At 42.6% G+C, this 20,206-nt stretch overlaps 1 long non-coding RNA gene across 1 annotated transcript; it reads left to right on the top strand.

Moving 5' to 3' along the window:
• Positions 1–3,262: 3,262 nt before the first annotated feature.
• LOC118402660 (uncharacterized) lies at positions 3,263–8,011 on the top strand. Its single transcript, XR_004829526.2, has 3 exons — positions 3,263–4,199; positions 5,022–5,110; positions 5,209–8,011. It is a non-coding gene; the product is annotated as an uncharacterized LOC118402660 (long non-coding RNA).
• Positions 8,012–20,206: the final 12,195 nt, after the last annotated feature.

Here is a 20,206-nt window from a genome sequence, read left to right as displayed (position 1 = left end):
CAGGCAGGCAAGCAAACAGGCAGACCGACAGGCAGGCAAGCAAACAGGCAGACCGACAGGCAGGCAAGCAAACAGGCAGACCGACAGGCAGGCAAGCAAACAGGCAGACCGACAGGCAGGCAAGCCAACAGGCAGGCCGACGGGCTGGCAAGCAAACAGGCAGACCGACAGGCAGGCAGGCAAGCAAACAGGCAGACCGACAGGCAGGCAAGCAAACAGGCAGACCGACAGGCAGGCAAGCAAACAGGCAGACCGACAGGCTGGCAAGCCAACAGGCAGACCGACAGGCTGGCAAGCAAACAGGCAGACCGACAGGCTGGCAAGCAAACAGGCAGACCGACAGGCTGGCAAGCCAACAGGCAGACCGACAGGCTGGCAAGCAAACAGGCAGACCGACAGGCTGGCAAGCAAACAGGCAGACCGACAGGCTGGCAAGCCAACAGGCAGACCGACAGGCTGGCAAGCAAACAGGCAGACCGACAGGCTGGCAAGCAAACAGGCAGACCGACAGGCTGGCAAGCCAACAGGCAGACCGACAGGCTGGCAAGCAAACAGGCAGACCGACAGGCTGGCAAGCAAACAGGCAGACCGACAGGCTGGCAAGCAAACAGGCAGACCGACAGCCTGGCAAGCAAACAGGCAGACGTGTCCAATGGAGGTCAAAAATGCTTTTGGGTCAATTGACTTCAAAACGTCAAATGCCTGTCACCCCGGTCACAAATATGTAACAATTGGGAAGATTCAACCTTTAAAACCCTTTGAAACTGCCCCTATGACCCCCCAATTAAGTCATGTCCTGTAATTGCAGGAAGGAATTTTTTAAATTGAATTTAAACAGTGCCCTGAGTTTCAAGTTGTTACAGAGGACGGAAGACAGTGTTTTGTATAACTGCAGATGGAGAATGAAGTACCATGTTGAGGATGAATTAAGCCAAGGTTGTCAAACTCATTTTTCCCCTGGGGGGGTCCGCATTTGGGTCTTCAACGAGGTCCGGGGGGCAGCACTCAAATTGTTTTATATTTCCTTGCCTTCAAAATTAGCGTGACGTAGTCCTCTGTCCAATGTTTTGGGAATTGTTTATGCTCCCTGTCTCAACATGGTGCCTCATTCTCTCCCTGCACTTACACAAAAAAACACTGTCACGACCCTCTGTAGAGCGGAAGATTCTTAATATAAAGACTTGAAACTCGGGACATTGTCAAAGAGTGTGCCCAGGTATTTATTGAAAAGACGCAGCTCTGAAGAGTGGTCCCAGCTGGCACAGTCATAAAATCTGATTTTAAACCTAAACCTAACCACATTGCTAACCCTAATGCTTAACCCCAACCTCAAATTAAGACCAAATAGCACATTTTTTGTTTTCATGAATTTTTACGATATAGCCTATGCTATCTTGAATTTGCAGTTAGCCAATCTAGTGGAAACTGCTCAGTTCTGTGTCCAGGGCAAGTGAAGAATGCGCTCTGCGTAGCGCGGATCCCAGTCTATGGAATACAAGATTGAGGGAGTTCCTTCCTTCTAAAGTCCTTGGGGGCATTGTGCTCCATACTGTCAAGAACAAGTTTAATTGAATAAAACCCAGAGGAGGGCTTTTATTGCTCAAGCTAATTAGTGCTTATAAAAATAAAAATAAATTCCATAGGCTGAACAGAACACACTTTTGATAGACTTAAGCATCTGCAAATGATTGAGATATCACACAGTCACCAACAAAAAGTAAACAATAGGCCTATCGCAAATGCAGCGTGTGGCATAGATTTTTCACATGCAAATGCATTTTTTCAGTTGCGTTCAAAGCATGCCATTCCCTGAGAGCAGCATTTAATTTTTTCGATTTGAAGCAAAAAGCCCAATAATTAATCCATGAGAACAACATCATAAACACCAGACTAGGCTAATAAGTCCTTCGTTTTTGGGTTATGCTCAGGTTAAACACTTTGACTAATATATATATTTCCAAGTGTTAATCTTGAAGATCAAGGGGTTTTAAATTAATTGGAACGGCTAGACATCTGACAGACATTGGATAATATTTGGATTCTGACAGCATTTGCACCATGGGAAGACATAGCTTGGACTGTATCCTACAAAAGCCTATTCTGAGTACAATATTTTTGCTGGTAGTGAAAAAAATTCTAGTTACATGGCATCCGTTACTCCCCATCCCTGGTTTTCACTTGATTAGTTAATTTCACATGGTCAGGTGTAGGATTGCATTAATCGGGAGCGTCTTTCTATCCTCAACCGTTCTGCTGATGTCACTCAAAAGCACATTAACTCTAGGTCAGGCTTCAAGTGAGGCCTACCTTTCTGCAATGTAGTGAGGGGTGGGGCAAATTAATTAATTGATTCATTGTTAATTATGCTCCACCCTAAACCTAGCCTCAACCCTAACCCTAAACCTAGCTTCATATCCACTCCTGGCTCAACCCTAACGCAAACCCTGACCGGACCCAACCCTAAATCTAGATTTATGTCCACATCCTGGTTCAACCCTAAACCTCAACCCCACCCTCCATGGGGGCTGTAGAAACTAGAAACATACGTTTTTCCAACACAATCTCACACTCAATTCATGCAAATACAAAAAGTAGTGCAGCAGATTTGTGCATTTTTGTGGCTTAATTTGTGTGAAAAGACTACATTTGTGTCACTTAATTCAGAGGGAAATACATTTTTCGCAGGCAAACTTCAAAACAATTCTTTGAAAGTTATTGGAGCAATGTATGATGGTCAACGCTGTTCTACACTGCATTTTTTTGGTGTCCCAACATTTATGTATAAGGTACCAGTCAAAAGTTTGGACACACCTACTCATTCAAGGGTTTTTCTTTATTTGTACTATTTTCTACATTGTAGAAAATACTGACCAGGTGAATCCAAGTGAAAGCTATGACCCCTTATTGATGTGACTTGTTAAATCCACTTCAATCAGTGTAGATGAAGGAGAGGAGACAGATTAATTAATACTTTTTAAGCCTTGAGACAGTTGAGACATGGATTGTGTGAGTGCCATTCAGAGAATTAAATATGATATTTTAAGGAAATAAATCACCCATTATCAACATATTTTCTACCATCAAATCCAACCACACAACATGTTCAGCCAGCCAATGTATTTAAATGCTACCTACAATTTAAATTGTTTTATGGATCTGGCAACGTCGCAAGGAAGAATATCCGGTCACGTTACGTCCGAAGTCAGAAACCCTACTCTCATTGGTCCTAAAGATTTGTTTACGTTTTTGCTAGAAGAGACTCAGACGGGAAGAAATCGTAGATGAGAATGGACCGTCAGACATTAATATAGATAACTAGCTAGTTAGTCAGTTTTCTATAAAACATAATTGTAGTTTTGTGAAGTGAAGTGAAAAAGCAAAGCTGAATGTGATGCTAACTAGTTTATTATTTCACAAAAATTTAATGCTATTTAGCTAGGTTGTCTAAATTGTAATAGCTAGCTACAAATTCAGTAGCTGGCTAACTAGATGACTAATGTTGTCGCAGATTTAAGGTGTTTAACAGGGGAAAGAGTTACCAGTGGTTTTATATATTGTGTACACGTGCACTTAGCTACCTGGCTGTATTTGTATTGGTTAGTGCAGATTTAAGGTGCTTAAGAGGGGATAGTGTGTTTGTAGTGGTTTTTATATATATTGTACACATGTACTTGGCTACCCGGCTGTATGTGTCTTGCAGAGTATGGATCAGAGCCCCAGAAAGCGGTTTGCGAGAGCTTGCAACAACAACAAAACATCCTGTGTAGTAGCAATGTAAAAATACAAAAACAGCACATCACACCCAGGAGATTTCTGTAGCACAGTTGGTAGAGCATGGCGCTTGTAACGCCAGGGTAGTGGGTTCGATTCCCGGGACCACCCATACGTAGAATGTATGCACACGTTTTTGGAGTCGCTTTGGATAAAAGCGTCTGCTAAATGGCATATATTATTATATATTATTATTTCCTTTATCCCACCTGGCCTGTCAGAAGTCAAGATAGAGCCACCAGCATGTTGCTTACACCTATCCAATACTTCCAGATCCACACAACGGGACAGTACGAGTGCCCCTACAACACCATACCAGCAGGGGCCCAGGCAGTACTGGACAAAATGCAATACTCTTTGAGAGTATTGTCACATCGAGATGTTTTACATGAAGAAATATCTGCCATTAAACCATGGTCAAATGAATGGTAACCAACGATTTGAAAGTTTCCCCTTTAAATATATTACCAATGCTATGTTGTCTTCTTGTTACACTTGCAATAGTTTGAAATCAAATATACTGTATGCACACTTTCTATAATTCCAAACAGGATAGGAAGATGAGAGATAAATCTGTGTGCCTCAAGTTAAGATGTTTCCTAATTACTGTGGTCATCAGTAATTTAACTTCAGAGAGTACTGTAGTGTCAGGGTTTTCACTGTGTTGAGGTTGACCTGCTCATTAAAATTAGCATTTTATATAGAGACTTGATGGCTTTATATCCATACAGTTACTGAAAGAATGCACCATTGCTACTTCACTTTCCATACACACTACCCAAAGGTTTTATTTTTTTTATTTAACCAGGTAGGCCAGTAGAGAACATGTTCTAAATGTACAACTGCGACCTGGCCAAGATAGAGCAAAGCAGTGCAACACAAACAACACAGAGTTACACATGGGAAAACGTACAGTCAATAACACAATATAAAAGTCTATATACAGTGTGTGCAAATGTAGTAAGATTAGGGAGGTAAGGCAATAAATAGGCCATAGTGGTGAAATAATTACAATTGAACAATTAAACACTGGAGTGATAGATGTGCACAAGATGAATGTACAAGTAGAGATACTGGGGTGCAAAGGAGCAACAAACAAAAAAACATGTGGTTGAGGTAGTTGGATGGGCTATTTACAGATGGGCTATGTACAGGTGCAATGATGGTTAAGTTGCTCTGACAGCTGATGCTTAAAGTTAGTGAGGGAGATATAATTCTCCAGCTTCAGTGATTTTTGCAATTCTTTCCAGTCATTGGCAGCAGAGAACCGGAAGGAAAGGCAGCCAAAGGAGGAGTTGGCTTTGGGGGTACCTGGAGGCCAGTGTTTGTAACCACTGAAGTAACTATTATTGACGAATACACAGTGAATCCATACAATCTACTGTATTTCATAACATAACAGCCTATGGTTTTAATTTTTCAATATTGTTTCAACAGGATGGACCTCTGTTTCCGAGGACAAGAGATGAAAGAGTAGGTGGCAGGAAAGATGAAGACCGATGAGGCAGGAGGAGAGTAGAGAGAGGAGACAACAGGAGAGATGCTGAGAGAGGAGGCAGGAGGAGAGCAGAGAGATGTGGCGAACATTGAAGAGGTGCAGGAGGAGTGAAACAGAGAGGAGGTGGGAGGCGAGAGTCAGACAGAGGAGGCGGAGAGCCCAGGAGCAGAGCAGAGAGAGGAGGTGGGTGGAAATCAGTGGCAGGACAGGAGGTTAAGGAAGATAAGTCAAAAGAGAGGACCACAGGGCTTCCAAGTAAGAAATACACTATGTACTTCATAACACAAAGTAAAAATGATGTTTAAGTGCCACAAACTATTTTTGGATAACAATTTGGCAAGTCATTTGTGAATGGGGGTCTACTTTTAGAAGATCAGCCAGTGTTCTACTACTCGGACCCCAAAACAAAAGCCACATGTTTTAATTGTCCTGTCTTCTACCTCCGAGGTTTTCATTCACTCCCACTGTGTTTAATAATCATTGAATTGGTACAAATAGTTACTTCTTTAAAATGCTGCTTTTGGTGGACGGTGTAGTGGTTGTTTCAACCGTGGCTGACAAGTGAAGGTTACAGTAGAGCTTTCTAATAAAGTCAATCTAATGGTTTTGAATTATTGAATGGGAGTGAATGAGTGCATTAGTCAGGGAAACGGCTAGCCTCGAAATCCTAACTGAATCAAGCTACATTTCACTAATGTTTCGCTTCACAAATTCAGTCTGGAATTCCCATCGTATTGATGGCCTTTGTACAAAACGTATTCATAAAGCAATTGGAGGTTTCGTGCTTTTATCATTAGGCCAATGAGAAGGGGAAAAAAACGGAATTAGTGAAGTGAAACGGTAGTAAAAATCATTGCGTAAGAGTGAAACGTTGTGTTGGATCTCAACTCTAGGAGAAGGGAGAGAATAATGTCTTCAACAGATAGTGTGGCGCCTTTGTCTGCACGCCGTGGTTAATAGCAAGTTGTAATAATTGTCAGAAGACAATGGGGTGAGAATCAATCGGAATTGGGCAGCTTCTCTTCTTAACACCTAACTAGTTGCTCAGCCAACTATGGGTACTTAATCTATTGTCACTCTATCGATTGTCCCTAATATTCAGGAGAAAATATCAATTTTGAAACATCATGTATCAAACAGGTATGATACACTTATGTGTATTGACTGCTGTATTAATTAAGTGTCTGAAGTTATCTTTTGTTTTAGCTCAAACTTATCCTAAAGGGTTTTTAACTTATAGGTGAATATGCAAATATTTTGTTGCTCTGTCACAGCCTTTATAGGTAGATTCAGCTCGATGACATAGATGCACAAAGTGAACAGCAGAAGTGGGTCAATTTCCATAGCAACTAAGAGTGTTGAAGCACAAGGCTTAACTTCTCTGCTGTTTTGGTCCCGTAACTACCACGTTGTAGCTGCGTGAAGCTAACCAGTGCACATGCTCAGATCCTTCGTGCGACTGTGTGAATGCAAAGTCTTGCATCGCGATCGTTGCAATATCTGCAGTGCTGGTCATGGCAACTCAATAACACTAAGTCTACCTTTAATTATTCAATGTAGAGATATCAGCAAGTGATATACTGTATATTCTGTGCCACTGAGCCCCCGATGCACACTATGGTTATGGGGTGGGAGAATTATGTCTGATTCATCCCAAAGATGTATTGTGCCAAACTCTGAGCTACAAAAAACAAAAAAGTAAATTTTGTGTGAGAAAAAGGGCCCATCTCGCCTGCCTGGAGTTGAGGCGCTTGGCGCTGCGGAGACATTCCAGGTTTTTATGGTCTATCCACACAAAGAATGGATGCTTCCGCCCCTTCTAACCAGTGCCTCTACTCCAACGCCATCTTAACAGTGAGTCATTCTCGATATCCCACGTTATAGTTCCTATCAGTGGGGTTAAGACAATGGGAAGGGAAGGTGCAGGGATCCAGCTTCTGGTCCTGGGCAGAACGCTGGGACAGGACAGCCCTCACTCCGAAGTCCGAGGCATCGAACTCCACCATGAACTGACGGGACGAGTCTGAATGGATTAAGATTGGGGCTGTAGTGAATCTTTGCTTGAGGTCTGAGAACGCCAGGGCAGCTGCTGGAGACCTTATGAACGGAACCTTGGGAGAGTGCAGAGAGGGGTGAAGAAAGGGTGCTGTAACCCCAGACGAAACGACAGTAGAAATGAGCAAACTCCAGGAAACATTGCAGGTGCACTCTGGATGTGGGTTGAGGCCAATCCACCACCGCTCTCACCTTGTCAGGGTCCATGTGAATATTCCCTGTAGCGATGACGTATCCTAGGAAGGAGGGGGTGGAGCGATGGAACTCACTTCTCCAAGCCTTTAAATAGCTTGGAAAATTCCAGAAAATTTTGTCATGGCTTTAGAAGCTTCGGATTGGCTAATTGACATCGTTTGAGTCAATTGGAGGTGTACCTGTGGATGTTTTTCAAGGCCTACCTTCAAACCCAGTGCCTCTTTGCTTGACATCATGGGAAAATCCAAAGAAATCAGCCAAGACCTCAGAAGAAAAATTGTAGACCTCCACAAGTCTGGTTCATCCTTGGGAGCAATTTCCAAACACCTGAAGGTACCACGTTCATCTGTACAAACAATAGTACGCAAGTTTAAACACCATGGGATCACGCAGCCCTCATGCCGCTCAGGATGGAGATGAATGTACTTTGGTGCGAAAAGTGCAAATCAATCCCAGAACAACAACAAAGGACCTTGTGAAGATGCTGGAGGAAACAGGTACAAAATTATATATATATATATATATATATATATATATATATATATCCACAGAAAAACTAGTCCTATATCGACATAACCTGAAAGGACCCTCACCAAGGAAGAAGCCACTGCTCCAAAACCGCCATATAAAAGCCAGTCTACAGTTTGCAACTGCACATGGGGACAAAGATCGTACTTTCTGGAGAAATGTCCTCTGGCCTGTTTAAACAAAAATAGAACTGTTTGGCCATAATGATGGGGGAAGGTGGATGCTTGCAAGCCGAGGAACACCATCCCAACCGTGAAGCTTAGGGGTGGCAGCATCATGTTGTCTGGGTGCTTTGCTGCAGGAAGGACTGGTGCCCTTCACAAACTAGATGACATCATGAGGAACGGAAAAATATGTGGATATATTGAAGCAACCAACATCTCAAGACATAAATCAGGAAGTTAAAGCTTGGTCGCAAATGGGTCTTCCAAATGGACAATGACGCCAAGCATACTTCCAAAGTTTTGGCAAAATGGCTCAAGGACAACAAAGTCAAGATATTGGAGTGGCCATCACAAAGCCCTGACCTCAATCCTATAGAAAATGTGTGGGCAGAACTGAAAAGGCATGTGCGAGCAAGGAGACCTACAAACCTGACTCAGTTACACCAGCTCTGTCAGGAGGCATGGGCCAAAATTCACCCAACTTATTGTGGGAAGCTTGTGGAAGGCTACCCGAAATGTTTGACCCGAGTTAAACAATTTAAAGGTAATGCTACCACATACAAATTGAGTGTATGTAAACTTCTGACCCACTGGGAATGTGATGAAAGAAATAAAAGCTGAAATAAATCATTCTCTCTCCTATTATTTTGACATTTCACATTCTTAAAATAAAGTGGTGATCCTAACTGACCTAAGGCAGGGAGTTTTTACTCAGATTAAATGTCAGGAATTGTGAAAAACTGAGTTTAAATGTATTTGGCTAAGGGTTATGTAAATGTCCGACTTCAACTGTAGATAAGAAATGTCCCGTAGCTAGACAATACAGACAGCTCTTGTTGTTAAGTCTGCGTAAGCGCTCAGCAGGAGACAATGTAGCCCTGCCCAGTTGCATGGGCTCTGGAGGAGATATGTCGACAGCCCTAGTGATCGGATCCACTCGGAAATGTGGACTTCTGGGATTTCCGGGATTCCCCGGAGGCGAGGTGGAAATTGAGGACGAGCGAGGGCATCAGGGAACACACTCCCTCTCCCACCTACATTCCATTAGCCGCCCATTGTTCCGGATGACCAAGGCTATGAGGGTGTTGAAGTCCATGGGCAGCTCCCAGGCTGCGAACTCATCTTTGATAATCCGTGAAGCAACGCGTTGAACTGGGTTTTTGGTTTCCAGGCACTCTCAACCGCCAACGTACGAAAATCCTTTGCGTAGTCTGCCACACTACATGAGTCCTGACATAGTTGGAGCAGCTAGCGAACAGCCTTTCTCCCAGACAACGGAGAATCGACCACTTCACTTACCTCCTCCACAAACTCCTCCAGACTGAGGCAAACGGTGGACTGTTGCTCCCACTCAGCTGTAGCCCAGGCGAGTGCCCTCCTGGACATCAGCCTTGTCCAATACGCTATCTTTGAGCGGTCCGAGGTGAACGAAGATGGCTTCAGCTCGAAGATAAAGGAGTACTGGGAGAGAAACGCCCAGCAGGTTCCAGAATCTCCAGCGTAGCGCTCCGGAGGAGGAAAGCGTTCTGCCAAGGTATTGAGACACTCCATAAGGCATTGCAGTAACTCCTAGTGTCTTCCAATGGTGGCTCCTTGGAAGGAGACAGCGTAACAGAGCTGGCCCGAATCTGCTGGGTCAGTCATGGCCAGTTTGTACTATCACGGCTCAGGCTAAGACCCAGATGCAGTCACAGGAGGTGTATACATTTACATTTAAGTCATTTAGCAGACGCTCTTATCCAGAGCGACTTACAAATTGGTGCATTCACCTTATGACATCCAGTGGAACAGCCACTTTACAATAGTGCATCTAAATCTTTTAAGGGGGGGGGGGTGAGAAGGATTACTTTATCCTATCCTAGGTATTCCTTAAAGAGGTGGGGTTTCAGGTGTCTCCGGAAGGTGGTGATTGACTCCGCTGTCCTGGCGTCGTGAGGGAGTTTGTTCCACCATTGGGGAGCCAGAGCAGCGAACCGTTTTGACTGGGCTGAGCGGGAACTGTACTTCCTCAGTGGTAGGGAGGCGAGCAGGCCAGAGGTGGATGAACGCAGTGCCCTTGTTTGGGTGTAGGGCCTGATCAGAGCCTGGAGGTACTGAGGTGCCGTTCCCCTCACAGCTCCGTAGGCAAGCACCATGGTCTTGTAGCGGATGCATAGTATGAGTCTCAGAGTTTATTATAGTATAAGGGGCAGGCAAAATGTAGGTCAAGGCAGGCAAAGAGTCGTAATCTAAATCAGAGTCAGGCAGGTACAGGACGGCAGGCAGGATCAGGACAGGCAGAAATGCCAGAACTGGAGCACAGGAAACACAGGAACACACTGGCCGGACTTGACGGGACAAGACGAACTGGCAACAGACAAACAGAAAATGCAGGAGAAAATGGGGACAAATGGGAGACACCTGCTGGGTGGTGGAGACAAGTACAAGACAGGTGAAACAGAAATAAAAAAATAGAAACGCAAAAGTTTATTTCTCTCAATTTTTGTGCACAAATTTGTTTACATCACTGTTAGTGAGCATTTCTCCTTTGCCAAGATAATCAATCGACCTGACAGGTGTGGCATATGACGAAGCTGATTAAACAGCATGATCATCACACAGTTACACCTTGTGTCACACAACATTGTGTTGTGTCACACAACACAATGCCACATATGTCTCAAGTTTTGAGGGAGTGTGCAATTGACATGCTGACTACAGGAATGTCCACCAGAGCTGTTGCCAGATAGTTGAATGTTATTTTTTATACCATAAGCCGCCTCCAACGTCATTTTAGAGAATTTGGCAGTACGTCCAACAGGCCTCACAACCACAGATCACGTATAACCACACCAGCCCAGGACCTCCACATCCGGCATCTTTACCTGTGGGATCGTCTGAGACCAGCCACCCAGACAGCTGATGAAATTGTTGGTTTGCACAACCGATCCATTTCTGCACAAACTGTCAGAAACCATCTCAGGGAAGCTCATCTGCATGCTCGTCGTCCTCACCAGGGTCTTGACCTGACTGCAGTTCGGCGTCGTAACCAACTTCAGTGGCTAAATGCTCACCTTCGATGGCTACTGGCACGCTGGAGAAGTGTGCTCTTCACAGATGAATCCCTGTTTCAACTGTACTTGGCAGATGGCAGACAGCATGTATGGCGTCGTGTGGGCGAGCAGTTTGCTGATGTCAACGTTGTGAACAGAGTTCCCCATGGTCGCGGTGGCGTTATGGAATGGGCAGGCATAAGCTACGGACAGCTAACACAATTACATTTTATTGATGGCAATTTGGATGCACAGAGATACTGTGACGAGATCCTGAGGCCCATTGTCGTGTCATTCATCCGCCGCCATCGCCTCATTTCAGCATGATAATGCACAGCTCCATGTCGCAAGGATCTGTACACAATTCCGGGAAGCTGAAAATGTCCCAGTTCTTCCATGGCCTGCATACTCACCAGACATGTCACCCATTAAGCATGTTTGGGATGATGCTCTGGATTGACGTGTACGACAGTGTGTTCCAGTTCCCGACAATATCCAGCAACCTTGCACAGTCATTGAAGATGAGTGGAACAACATTCCACAGGCCACAATCAACAGCCTGATCAATTATATACGAAGGAGATGTGTCACGCTGCATGAGGCAAACGTTGGTCACACCGGTTTTCTGATCCTCACCACTTACCTTTTTTTTTTTTTAAAGATATGTGACCAACAGATGCATATCTGTATTCCCAGTCATGTGAAATCCATAGATTAGGGCCTAATGAATTCAATTCACTTGACTGATTTTCCTTATATGAACTGATTTTATATTTTTGCTCAGTGTAAGTTGACCATATAAGAAGCTTGACTGATTTCTCTGTTACAAGTCAGCGAAACACTATAGGCTTTTTACAGGTATGGTAGGCCTAGTAAAATGTGAAGTGAACTAGGGGGGCTGCCAATACGGCTACGCTTCAGTGCTGGTCTCAGATCACTTCAATGTGGAGGTTAGATGTTTTCTTTCTTCATCGTCACTTTTCACGTAGCCTAGACTTATCTTTCTCCGATGCTTGTCTGTCTGTCTTACCCAATTTCACCAGGGATAGGTAACATGCACCTGGTGCAACATTGTAGCAGCTGCTGCAATTCACTGTTTTTATTTCAATGAACAATTACACCAGACAGATCAATTATTTATAATAAATCTTGGTGATTGACTTTCTAAACTCTGCTGGTATTATTTTTTGTCCATTATTGAATATGTTTATTAAATTATATTCTTAGCTAGAAATAGTATACATATTTTTTGTTGTAATTATCTTTTTATTAGAATGTTGTTTCATTTTAACAGGGGTTACATAGTCAGTCTGATGCACTTTGTTTGGTTGTCTAAGTACAATAAAGTATTAAGGATACAGCAAAACATTATACAAAAAGGCAGTCATAAAATGAAAAAAACAAAAACCTGAAAAAAACCATCACAATTATAACATGGGGCATTTATGGGAGGTTTTCTACATACTGTAGGACCACAATGGAGACCAGATTTTCCAAAATGTATCAGACCTCTGGTGTAAATTTAAGGTACGTTTCTCTAGAGGTAGGATAGCAGAAGCTTGAGAAAATTCTCGCAGATGGTACTTCATGTGTCGACCACAATAGCAATATACATTTTTTGGGGCGAAGTAAACAAGGGTATTGAACAGACGTTCAGAGTCTGGGTGAAACAGAACGTTACAGTCAAAGTAGAGCAAATATACATTTGGTAAAAAAGCTCATTTTCTACCCAAGATTTTCTGGATGTGTAAATGAATGTCATTCCAATAAGACTAGATTCTGCTATAGTACCAAACATCGTGCATGGAAATAGTATTTTTTTATTAGTTGCAATAATTCATAAATGGCACCATACAGGGTTCTATATGGAACACATGCTGTTCAGTTAAGAAGAACCCTTGGGATTCTATATTTGTTTCAGTGAAAGAGTGAAGGTCTATTAATGGAGTCATTCTGTCAATCTAAACGACAAGTGGCAATGTAAATAAATTACTTTGGTCAACATGCTTGTTGTTCTTTTTTTTAACTTTTCCATTACATATCCATTTAATTGATAATACTTTTAACTTCGATACAACCAAGTGAAAAACATATGCAACAGTGCACCTTCATTGTTGACACATGCATTTGATAAATGCTATTCCCAATGACAGTATAAAGACCTTTAAAATACCCCAACAAGGAGTCTGATCATTTAAATGAACACTACAGAGCAACGTGGCAAGGTCTATATTCTACAGTAAAGCGTTCTCATAGCAAAAATAAATGTGTTCGAGGTTAAAACAGAAACTCTCTCCACATTGGCTCCCGACACCACCCTGCAGGTCGATTGACACTTCAAAAGTCAGCAGTGGAGGGAGATTGGAGAAGGGTCTGGCACGCCTCTTCAGGTTGTACACCTTTATTGATGCCCCGAATTTGTAATTAACGTTTCAAGATTTGCCTCGACAACGTTGTCGCCATTGCTTGACCCTCTGAAATTAAACAAAAACTAAACGGTGTTACAGTTAGTATTAGTTTAGATCATGTTTTCCTAATGTGCATATATTTCCAAGACTCTCACCTGCATATTTCCTCATTTTAAACGCACGAGAATTTGCATTCCAGAGCAGAGTGGTAGATGATCTTCGACACAGCTTTTGCCCTCTTCTCCAACGCAGCTGTGTTGAGTATTCTCTTGGACTCCAAGTTGACAAGGTACCACCTATGCACCATATGTGTTTTCTGCATTGCCTAGATCTTTTTGTGTGCCCTGATAATACACGGACGGCAAAAAATATGCAATAAATAGTAGAAAAGGGAACGACATATTTTCAAAACAGTATTCAACACAATATGGCAAATGTAAAAATCGAAATGTAGAAATTACTTTTCTGTCCTTTGGTTTCTCCTCCTGAAGATTCAAGTTATGCTCTAGCGGTAAAAAAATAATTATATATATACAGTGGGGCAAAAAAGTATTTAGTCAGCCACCAATTGTGCAAGTTCTCCCACTTAAAAATATGAGAGAGGCCTGTATTTTTCATCATATGTACACTTCAACTATGACACAAAATGAGGGGGAAAAATCCAGAAAATCATTATTTTTTTACATTTTTAATGAATTTATTTGCAAATTATGGTGGAAAATAAGTATTTGGTCAATAACAAAAGTTTATCGCAATACTTTGTTATATACCCTTTGTTGGCAAGTGACAGAGGTCAAACGTTTTCTGTAAGTCTTCACAAGGTTTTCACACACTGTTGCTGTTATTTTGGCCCATTCCTCCATGCAGATCTCCTCTAGAGCAGTGATGTTTTGAGGCTGTTGCTGGGCAACACAGACTTTTAACTCCCTCCAAAGATTTTCTATGGGGTTGAGATCTGGAGACTGGCTAGGCCACTCCAGGACCTTGAAATGCTTCTTACGAAGCCACTCCTTCGTTGCCCGGGCGGTGTGTTTGGGATCAATGTCATGCTGAAAGACCCAGCCACGTTTCATCTTCAATGCCCTTGCTGATGGAAGGAGGTTTTCACTCAAAATCTCACGATACATGGCCCCATTCATTCTTTCCTTTACACGGATCAGTCGTCCTGGTCCCTTTGCAGAAAAACAGCCCCAAAGCATGATGTTTCCACCCCCATGCTTCACAGTAGGTATGGTGTTCTTTGGATGCAACTCAGCATTCTTTGTCCTCCTAACACGACGAGTTGAGTTTTTACCAAAAAGTTATATTTTGGTTTCATCTGACCATATGACATTCTCCCAATCTTCTTCTGGATCATCCAAATGCTCTCTAGCAAACTTCAGACGGGCCTGGACATGTACTGGCTTAAGCAGGGGGACACATCTGGCACTGCAGGATTGTAGGCACTACTGATGGTAGGCCTTGTTACTTTTGGTCCCAGCGCCCTGCAGGTCATTCACTAGGTCCCCCCATGTGGTTCTGGGATTTTTGCTCACCGTTCTTGTGATCATTTTGACCCCACGGGGTGAGATCTTGCGTGGAGCCCCAGATCAAGGGAGATTATCAGTGGTCTTGTATGTCTTCAATTTCCTAAAAATTGCTCCCACAGTTGATTTCTTCAAACCAAGCTGCTTACCTATTGCAGATTCAGTCTTCCCAGCCTGGTGCAGGTCTACAATTTTGTTTCTGGTGTCCTTTGACAGCTCTTTGGTCGTGGCCATAGTGGAGTTTGGAGTGTGACTGTTTGAGGTTGTGGACAGGTGTCTTTTATAATGATAAGTTCAAACAGGTGCCATTAATACAGGTAATGAGTGGAGGACAGAGGAGCCTCTTAAAGAAGAAGTTTCATGTCTGTGAGAGCCAGAAATCTTGCTTGTTTGTAGGTGACCAAATACTTATTTTCCTTATTTTTCTTATTTTTTGGTGGCTGACTAAATACTTTTTTGCCCCACTGTATATAGTGACAGCTTAAAGTGACAGCTTGAAGTTGATTTCATTAAAGTGTTAGTGTTGGTTATTTATGGTTTTTTTTCTGGTGAGATTATTGAAAGGATGATGTGAAATAAAAGCATGCAATGTAAAAAAAAAGATTGGCTGCGGATCCGACTTTTCCAATTATGTCATGTCATCATCATTTGTGTCTTCAAATCTAATTATGTTTTCAAAAGCATTTATACACTTAGCTGCTACAGACCGGATCATACATCAACACGACTTAAGCCTTAATCAGTTTGTCTCCTTACCCCATTTTATCAGCAATGTGAATGAACCCATGCCACCAATTGGATGCTGGAAGACATCAGACACAAGCTTGACCCAAGACAATTTGGATGCAGAAAGGGCAGGTCGATGACAGATGCCGTGGTCAGCCTCCTAGACATGATGTAAAATCAACTGATGCAAGCAAGACCATCTGCACTATAATAACGACAGATTTTGACAAAGCCTTCAACAAAGTTCACCATACAGTGGTAGCAAAGTGCCTGATTCAGCTAGGAGTCAGAGAGTTCCTTATCCCCTGGGACTGTAGCTTCATCTCCAACAGGAGGCAGAGGGTGAAGTATTAAGGCACCTCCTCATCGTGGCAAATTGCAACAGCTGACCTGTAGAGTTGCTTCTGAAGCCATTTTCACATTGGCAGTTTGAAGTGACTCAAATCAAAAACAATTTGCATATCCAATTCCATCTGTTATTTTTCATGCAGTCTGAACATCCAAAAAGCACATGGAATCTGATATTTCAAGCCAGATTTCAAGCCTTCATAGGTGGTTTTAAGAGATACAAATCTGATTCCTGGCCATGTGACTTGGGTATGAATGGTCAAATCTGATTTATTTGCCTTCAAGTGGTTTTCAGACTTATTTGGCATATCTTGTTGCTCGCTAGCAACTCTGTTGACAGTTTGACAGTCTGTTGACAACATGTGGTAGCTAACTAGCTTGTTAATTGTTTACAAACAAATTAGTGAATATGCTAGAAAGATAAACAGCTACCTAATTGACTGCCTTGGCTAGCCAAAAAGGATTCGTATTGAAAGTTGCTCATCTTATCATTTAAAGCTTTAAAAGTGTTCTTACGGTTACATTTTTAACACTCAAAGCAACTGGGAAATGACCATGGCTGGCATTGTTTTCACCTTAGCTTGCTACATAACTTCTGAGCAGGGTTGGGTAGGTTACTTTCTAAATGTAATCTGTTACAGTTACTAGTTATTTGTCCAAAATTGTGGGATTAACCAAACTCAGTAGCGTAATCTGATTACATTCCGTTACTTTTAGATTACTTTCCCCTAAAGAGGCATTAGAAGAAGATAAAAATGTATGTTACCAATTGAACCACATCTATTACAGGATAAATTAATGTTAAAGTTTACATAGCTGGCCATATATGGATGTAAAATGTTACGTTAGGGGTTGGTTATGTAGGCTTCTTCTAACCCATCGCTTTCCACTACATATACTAATATGATAAAATAATATACTTTCATTAAAAAACTATCAGAATTACAGTAATTCCAATAAATGTTATACCCCTTGATCTTCAAGAATAGAACTTGGAAATATGGAAGTATAGATTAGCCAAATTGTTTTACCTGAGCATAACCCTAAAACTAAGGACTTATTAGCCAGCCCTACTCTGTTGTTCATGATTTTGTTGTCATGGAGGACTGATTCGGCCCATTGACGCTCATGGAATGACTAGCTTTGAGCACTACTGAAAAGTGCTATTTACATGTGAAAAATGAATGCCATATGCTGCATTTGCTATAGGCCTATTGTTTACTTCTGTTGGTGACACTTAGATATGTTGATGATATGGAGCTGTTTAAAGGGCAAATCCACAGATGAAACAATAACACAATGGACACCCCGCCTCTGTTTTGGTAAAAAGCTGAGGGATGGGTCTGGAGAAATGTAACCATTCTCAGATTAATAGACAGAGCTATGGATGCAAGGACTGACCATCCATGATATCAACATGATTGTTTTAACCATGCTATGAGGCAATACAGTGTTTGTTTATGTTCTTTACAAACATTGGAGAATAACAAAATGATATTTTGGGTTCTCATGGAGTGTGACAGTTGAAGTAAACTCATACGGCAGTCAAAATATATTTTCTTCAATAATCAATGTGCATATATATATATATATATATATATATATATATATATACACTAACGTTCAAAAGTTTGGGGCCACTTAGAAAGGTCCTTGTTTTTGAAAGAAAAGCATGTTTTTTGTCCATTAAAATAGCATCAAATTGATCAGAAATAGTGTAGACATTGTTAATGTTGTAAATGACTATTGTAGCTGGATATGGCAGATTTTTTATGGAATATCTATAAAGGCGGCAGGGTAGCCTAGTGGTTAGAGTGTTGGACTAGTAACCGAAAGGTTGCAAGTTTGAATCCCCGAGCTGACAAGGTACAAATCTGTCGTTCTGCCCCTGTACAGGCAGTTAACCCACTGTTCCTAGGCCATCATTGAAAATAAGAATTTGTTCTTAACTGACTTGACTAGTAAAATAAAAAAGGTGTACAGAGGCCCATTATCAGCAACTGTCATCCAATGGCAATTGTGTTAGATAATCCAAGTTTATCATTTTAAAAGGCTAATTGATCATTAGAAAACCTTTTTGCAATTATGTTAGCACTCTTGAAAACTTGCACTAATTAAAGAAGCAATAGATTAGGCTTTCTTTAGACCAGTTGTGTTTCTGGAGCATCAGCATTTGTGGGTTAAATTACAGGCTCAAAAAGGACAGAAACAAAGACCTTTCCTCTGAAACTCGTCAGTGAGAAATTGCCAAGAAACTGAAGACCTCGTACAACACTTTGTACTACTCCCTTCACAGAATAGAATAGAAAGAGGAGTGGGAGGCCCGGTGCAGAATAGAATAGAAAGAGGAGTGGGAGGCCCCGGTGCACAACTGAGCAAGAGGACAAGTACATTCGAGTGTCTACTTTGAGAAACAGACGCACCACAAGTCCTCAACTGGCAGCTTCATTAAATAGTACCCGCAAAACACCAGTCTCAACATCAACAGTGAAGAGGTGACTCCGGAATGCTGGCCTTCTGGCAGAGTTTCTCTGTCCAGTGTTCTTCTTTTGCCCAAATCAAATTGTATTAGTCACATGCGCCGAACACAACAGGTTACACCTTACAGTGAAATGCTTACCTACGAACCCATAACAAGCAATGCAGTTTCAAAAAAATGCAGATAAGAATAAGAGATAAAAGTAACAAGTAATTAAAGGGCAGCAGTAATATAACAATAGCGAGACAATATACAGGGGTGTACCGATACAGAGTCAATGTGCGGGGGCAGTTCGTTGAGGTAGTATGTACATGTAGGTATAGTTATCAAAGTGACTATGCACTTTGTTCTTATCTATGCATAGTCACTTTGATAACTGCCCCCGCACATTGACTCTGTATCGGTACACCCCTGTATATTGTCTCGCTGTTGTTATTTTACTGCTGCCCTTTAATTACTTGTTACTTTAGCAGTGGTGTAAAGAGGGGGAGAGGGGGGGGGGGCAATGCAAATAGTCTGGGTAGCCATTTGACTAGATGTTCAGGAGTCTTATGGCTTGGGGGTAGAAGCTGTTTACAAGCCTCTTGGACCAAGACTTGGCGCTCCGGTACTGCTTGCCGTGCGGTAGCAGAGAGAACAGTCTATGACTAGGGTGTCTGGAGTCTGACAATTTTTAGGGCCTTCCTCTGACACCGCCTGGTATAGAGGTCCTGGGTGGCAGGAAGCTTGGTCCCAGTGATGTACTGGGCCGTACGCACTACCCTCTGTAGTGCCTTGCGGTCGGACGCCGAGCAGTTGCTATACCAGGCAGTGATGCAACCCGTCAGGATGCTCTCGATGGTACAGCTGTAAAAGATTTGAAGATCTGAGGACCTATGTCAAACCTTTTCAGTCTCCTGAGGGGGAAAATGTTTTGTTGTGCCCTCTTCACGACTGTCTTGATGTGCTTGGACCATTTTAGTTTGTTGGTGATATGGACACCAAGGAACTTAAAGCTCTCAACCTGCTCCACTGCAGCCCCGTTGATGAGAATGGGGGTGTGCTCCTCTTTTTCCTGTAGTCCACAATCATCTCCTGTCTTGATCACACCGAGGGAGAGGTTGTTGTCCTGCACCACATGGCCAGGTCTCTGACCTCCTCCCTATAGGCTTTCTCGTTGTTGTCGGTGATCAGGCATTGTTGTGTCATCGGCAAATGTAATGATGGTGTTGGAGTCGTAGCTGGCCGTGCAGTTATGAGTGAACAGGGAGTACAGGATGAGAATGAGCACGCACCCCTGAGGGGCCCCTGTGTTGAGGATCAGCGTGGCGGATGTGTTGTTACCTACCTTTACCACCTGGGGGCGGCATGTCAGGAAGTCCAGGATCCAGTTGCAGTGGGAGGTGTTTAGTCCCAGGATCCTTAGCTTATTGATGAGCCTTGAGGGAACTATGGTGTTGAACGCTGAGCTGTAGTCAATGAATAGCATTCTCACAA

The sequence above is a fragment of the Oncorhynchus keta genome, chromosome 24 (genome assembly GCF_023373465.1).
Source record: "Oncorhynchus keta strain PuntledgeMale-10-30-2019 chromosome 24, Oket_V2, whole genome shotgun sequence".
NCBI lineage: Eukaryota > Metazoa > Chordata > Actinopteri > Salmoniformes > Salmonidae > Oncorhynchus > Oncorhynchus keta.
This window is presented reverse-complemented; position numbering and strand designations above follow the sequence as displayed.